Source organism: Arachis ipaensis, chromosome B5 (assembly GCF_059453495.1).
Source record: "Arachis ipaensis isolate K30076 ecotype BB chromosome B5, ASM5945349v1, whole genome shotgun sequence".
Classification (NCBI taxonomy): domain Eukaryota; kingdom Viridiplantae; phylum Streptophyta; class Magnoliopsida; order Fabales; family Fabaceae; genus Arachis; species Arachis ipaensis.
The window spans coordinates 156,985,972-156,991,203 of record NC_142440.1 but is presented as its reverse complement, the minus strand read 5'-3'; the positions used below and the strand labels follow the sequence as shown (position 1 = coordinate 156,991,203).

General features: G+C 38.7%; 1 long non-coding RNA gene across 3 annotated transcripts; it reads right to left on the bottom strand.

Moving 5' to 3' along the window:
* Positions 1 to 381: 381 nt before the first annotated feature.
* LOC107641501 (uncharacterized) lies at positions 382 to 5,022 on the bottom strand. Of its 3 annotated transcripts, none has more exons than XR_015883179.1 (5): positions 4,736 to 5,022; positions 3,879 to 4,605; positions 1,504 to 1,581; positions 861 to 1,043; positions 382 to 668 (listed from the first exon to the last, which is right to left on the bottom strand). It is a non-coding gene; the product is annotated as an uncharacterized LOC107641501 (long non-coding RNA). The 3 variants fall into 3 exon arrangements; XR_015883181.1 differs by having other exon boundaries at positions 4,779 to 5,022; XR_015883180.1 differs by lacking the exon at positions 3,879 to 4,605 and having other exon boundaries at positions 1,504 to 2,606.
* Positions 5,023 to 5,232: the final 210 nt, after the last annotated feature.

The window sequence follows — 5,232 nt, the reverse complement described above, 5'->3', positions numbered from 1 at the left end:
GACAAATGTATATTGTCAGTTAAAATCCTTGCCAAATGGCATGCACTCATAAATTACTATACAATCTACTGGTATTTACTAAATTACTAAATTAATTAATGGCATTTATGTTATAGATATGCCTAAAAAAAGTTCAAGATGAATCATCAATTCCAATTTGAGAACATAAAGAATTTCACTACAAACATACAAAAATAAGAGGAAAATCAGAAAAATTTCATTCCTTTAATGGATTCAGGGCATTTAATTATTCTTCATAGATTTAAGAGCAATTTGATAGTCACGGATATTCAACTAAATTTACTATTCATTGTTCTTTCTCAAACTTCTGATGCCCCAGCATAATTCAAGATTCAATTTTAGTAATATATTCTTTAAAAATTAAACTAAATGCATAACTCTTTTCATAAAAATCAATAACTCCATCTGTTTGAGTCTTTCAAAGTGATATCACAGTAATGTTAAACAAAAGTCTCACCCAAAAATCCAAACTAGAATGGATACAGACAGGTGGAGAAAAAAAAAACTGTCTCCAGAGCAAAATTAAATCCTAGTAAAGGGCCATCATCAGTTCTCAATAGTATGATGTCATTCTCAGGGAGCAACCACAATTCTCCTAGCAACTTGTTCAAGCTCCCTTCGTCCGTTTTGAAGTTATTCTCCTACCCCTGAAATACAATCGGCATAAATCAGTTTGAGAACCAAGATGGAAATAAATATTCATTACTGAAAGGAAAGGTAATATGTTCATTCTTATGTTCTTTTGTGTTTGACGAAGAAATAACATAAAAGATGAAGTGTTGAGGCAGATTGTTGCATCCCAACACAACTTATGACGAAATACTTTCACACAACTTAACCTTTTGGATCAACCTCAATAACGGTCATGCTTTCCAGCGGTTGCAAAATATGTCTAGCAATAGCACCACTGCTCTCGCAGAAATGTGGGGGGCAGCTTCCATTCCTCTGGCTACCACCATAAATCCTTTTGAAAGCACCAACACCAACACCGCCTCTCAGATAGATCTTTCTTGCCATAGAAGCTGTAATGAAAATTGAACTAAATGTCTAAATCAGTATAAAATTATGTCAAAAAAGCAGAGTTTATAATGTCAGTATAGGCAAGCACAAAAACTCATGCTTTTTTAAGTACAATCAAATGTACTAGCAACCTTATCTACTCTAACAAAATACCAATCACGATCGTAGGGAGCAAACTCTTTAAACCTATCAGTTTTTACAAGACCTGGCCATTCAAGAACATTAACCCATCAATAAACTGAATCAAAAAAGCTAATAAATTGTTAACCTATTTCCCAACAGAGGCACTGTTTTACAATTTGTCTCTAACATTATTAACATCACAATGCAAGAAAAGTTCAAAACTTTCACATACCATTTTACCTTAACACACAGAAAAACAAAAGCAAACCATTGGGGAAAAAAGGAAGCACAAGGATAACAAGTAAACGAACGCACACAGAAACAGAACAAAGAAGATACCTCTAAGAACCTTGCTTCTTGTTCCAACCTCTAAGAAGACTAATAATCTGTGTGAAATAGGGCAAGGTTCATTGAACACTTCAAGAACCAAAAAAAAAATAATTTAGATCTTTCTTGCCATAGAAGCTGTAATGAAAGTTGAACTAAATCAATCTAAAATTATGTCAAAAAAGCAGAGTTTATAATGTCAGTATAGGCAAGCACAAAAACTCATTCTTTTTAAGTACAATCAAATACACTAGCAACCTTACCTGCTCTAACAAAATACCAATCAGGATTATAGGGAGCAAGCTCTTTAAACCTAGCAGTTTTTACAAGATCTGTCCATTCAGGAACATTACCCCATCAATAAACTGAATCAAAAAAGCTAATAAATTGTTAACCTATTTCCCCGACAGAGGCACTGTTTACCAATTTGTCTCTAATAGTATTGACATCACAATGCAAGAAAAGTTCAAAACTTTCACATACCATTTTACCTTAACACACAAAAAAACAAAAGTAAACCATTGGGAAAAAAAGGAAGCACAAGGTTAACAAGTAAACGACACACACAGACATAGAAGGGTTAAGTACTGAAATCGTCCCTAAGGTCTGGGGTGAAAATCAAAATCGTCCCCGACCTTTTTTTGTTATTAAAATCATCCCCAACGTTACAAAACGTTATAAAATCATCCTTTTTTATCTCAATTTTATTTTTTGACCAAATTACCATTAACTATTAATACAAAAATAAAAACAAAAACAAAAACAAAAAGCTCCTCCCCCCCAACCCGCACCCGCACCCCCACCTCCGATGTCTCTTCCCAGTGGGAAAACCCAGCTTCTTCCTCTTCTTGTTCAACTTCAACGCCGCCACCCTCCTCCGCCCTCCCCTCGCGCTCTCTCTCCTCTACTCCTCCGCCACCGGCAACTCCATTTTTGACCCCTTAACGCCTCTCACTTCTTCCACCCCTTCCTCTGCCACACTCACTAGCCTTGGATCTTGATATCACTTCTTCCACCCTTTTCCCTCTCCCACCCAAAAAATCCCAAGTCTTCTTCTCTCCTTCAGCAACAGCAACAAGTAAATCTGGCAACAACAATTCTTTTTCTCTTCTTCACTAGCAACAACAACAAATCCAGCAAATTGAACAATAACAAATTCAGCAAAATAAATCACTAACAAATTTAAATTTAACAACAGTTCAACAATCATCAATTGTACTTCAAATCCAAAATCAACAACCACATAAATTTAAAAAAATTAAAAAAAAGGATGTTCATGTTCTTAAATCTCAGCATGTCGAACACCGAAGCCAAACACCGCGAAGAGGAGGAGGCTCCTGCCGGCGAGGACGAGGACACCGGAGCTCAAGTAGCTCTGATTGTCAGACTCGAAGAGGTCACCGTCTCCAGTGGAGAATAGCATCTTTATTTTCTTCGCAAGTGAAAATGGTTCAAGCAGAAGCAGAAGGAGAAGCAGAGGCAGTCAATCACAAAAGAAGAAGCAGCGCCAGCGGAATCCCCCTCCCGATGATGACGCGACGGCGTGGTCTTCCGATGATGACGCAACGGCGGCGGCAGCGGCAGCGGCAAGAAGAAAAAATTGAAGTTAAAATTGGGGTTGGAGATTTGAAGAGAGGGGCACGAGGAAGGGAATGGGGGGGGGGGGTTACGGTAGTGGGGTGACGGGAGTGGGGTGAGGGGGTTACGGGAGGGTGAGGGGGTGAGGGGATGAGGGATGAGGGATGAGGGATGAGGAATGAGGGGTTGGGAGTCGGGAGTGGGGTAAGGGGTGAGGGGTGAGGGGTGAGGGATGATGGGTGGAGGGTGAGGGAGTGGGCTGAGGAAGTTAGGGAGGGTGAGTGAGGGAGTGGGGTGAGAGAGTCAGGAGGGAGTTACGGGAGGGGGAGGGGGAGGGGTTTGGGGAGGGTGGTGGTGGCTTGTTTTAATTTTTTAATATTATTTTTAATTATTTCTATTAATAATGAAGGGTAATATGGTAAAAAAAATAAAATTGAAGTGGAAAAGAATGATTTTATAACGTTTTGTAACGTTGAGGATGCTTTTAATAACAAAAAAAGGTCGGGAACGATTTTGATTTTCACCCCAAATCTTAAAGACGATTTCAGTACTTAACCCGAGATAGAACAATGCAAAAAAAGTTCAAAACTTTCACATACCATTTTACCGTAACACACAGAAAAACAAAAGCAAACCATTGGGAAAAAAAAGGAAGCACAAGGTTAACAAGTAATAGGGCAAGGTTCACATAACAAAGAAGATACCTCTAAGAACCTTGCTTCTTGTTCCAACCTCACGTTAATGGTAAAGAAATGATAAAGAACCGAAAGAAATGATAAAGAACCGAAAGAAGAAGAATAAAAAATTACCACACAAGACCTCACGGTTTTGCTTTTGACGATATAGATGCTAGCCGAAATCCCACACACTCACTCGTCAAATGCATCATGCTAGGAAGAGGTATCCACATCCTTATAAGGCATGTTTCGTTCCCCTCCCCAACCGATGTGGGCCTTACAATCCGCTCCCCTTCGCTGGCACATCGATCCGGATTCTGGCTCTGATACCATCTGTAACAGCCTAGATCACCCGCTAGCACGATATTGTCCACTTTGGCACACAAGGTCTCACGGTTTTGCTTTTGACGATAGGGATGCTAGCCGAAACCCCCCACACTCACTCGTCAAAACGCGTCATGCTAGGGAGAGATATCCACACCCTTATAAGACATGCTTCCCCTCCCCAACTGATGTGGGCCTTATATATCACCTCAGCACAACAGAACTGGAAGGTAATAACAGAAAAAGAAAAGTCTGCACAACTGACTTCACTAATTGACTAACTGAATTCTGAGCTCTTAGCTTTTTGGCATAAGCTTCACGTGTTTCATTGTTTCCTCTATCATGGGAGGAATATGCCATGGGAGTTTCCTGAACAGTCATCGGTGGCACACAAAGCATCAAACAGAGATTAACGGAAAAATCAAAAACCCTAACAAATTCTCTCTACTCGAGCCATTCGAGAGAGAAAAAAAAAACACAAATCCAAACTCAGCATTATGCTTCTAGAAGATTCCAGATCTTCGTTTACAATCAGCTGCCGACAAAAAAAACACAAAAATAAAAAAATGCACGACTTAATAATTAATAAATATTCAAAAATAAATAAATAAAATATTGAAAATAGATCAGAAAGAACAGTGAAAATAAGAAAAGAAGAAGCTCACGGAAGTTGTTGCTTGAGAGTTGAAAGCAGAAAGAATAAGTTACATTTAACAATGGAGGTGCATTTGAGTTGAGGCAGAGGGATCTATTCGCGAGAGAGACACAGAGAGAGTAAGAGAGACGAAGCGCGTTTGTGTTTCACGAAGTGTGCGTGATGAAAATGGAGTTAATGCTATGTTTCAAATTAACTTGAGAGTGTGAAGAACGGAAGGGAGAGGACTCATGAAGGGTCAGTTTTACAAGCCAAATAACACGTGGTTTGGAGGTAGTATAGATGATGTAAGAAAGAGAAAATGGGATCTAAAATTGTTGCGGTGCAGTTACGGATTACTATTATTTATTACGGAGAATTGAAAATGGAAGAATGACAATTGAAGATGTCCGTGAATGAAAAAGGGAGATGGTGTCACTAGATAGATATTAGGAAAATGGGAGGTGGATTGTCTTTTTAATGAAATAATCAAACACATTTTATATATTTTTTTTCAATCTTTTTAAT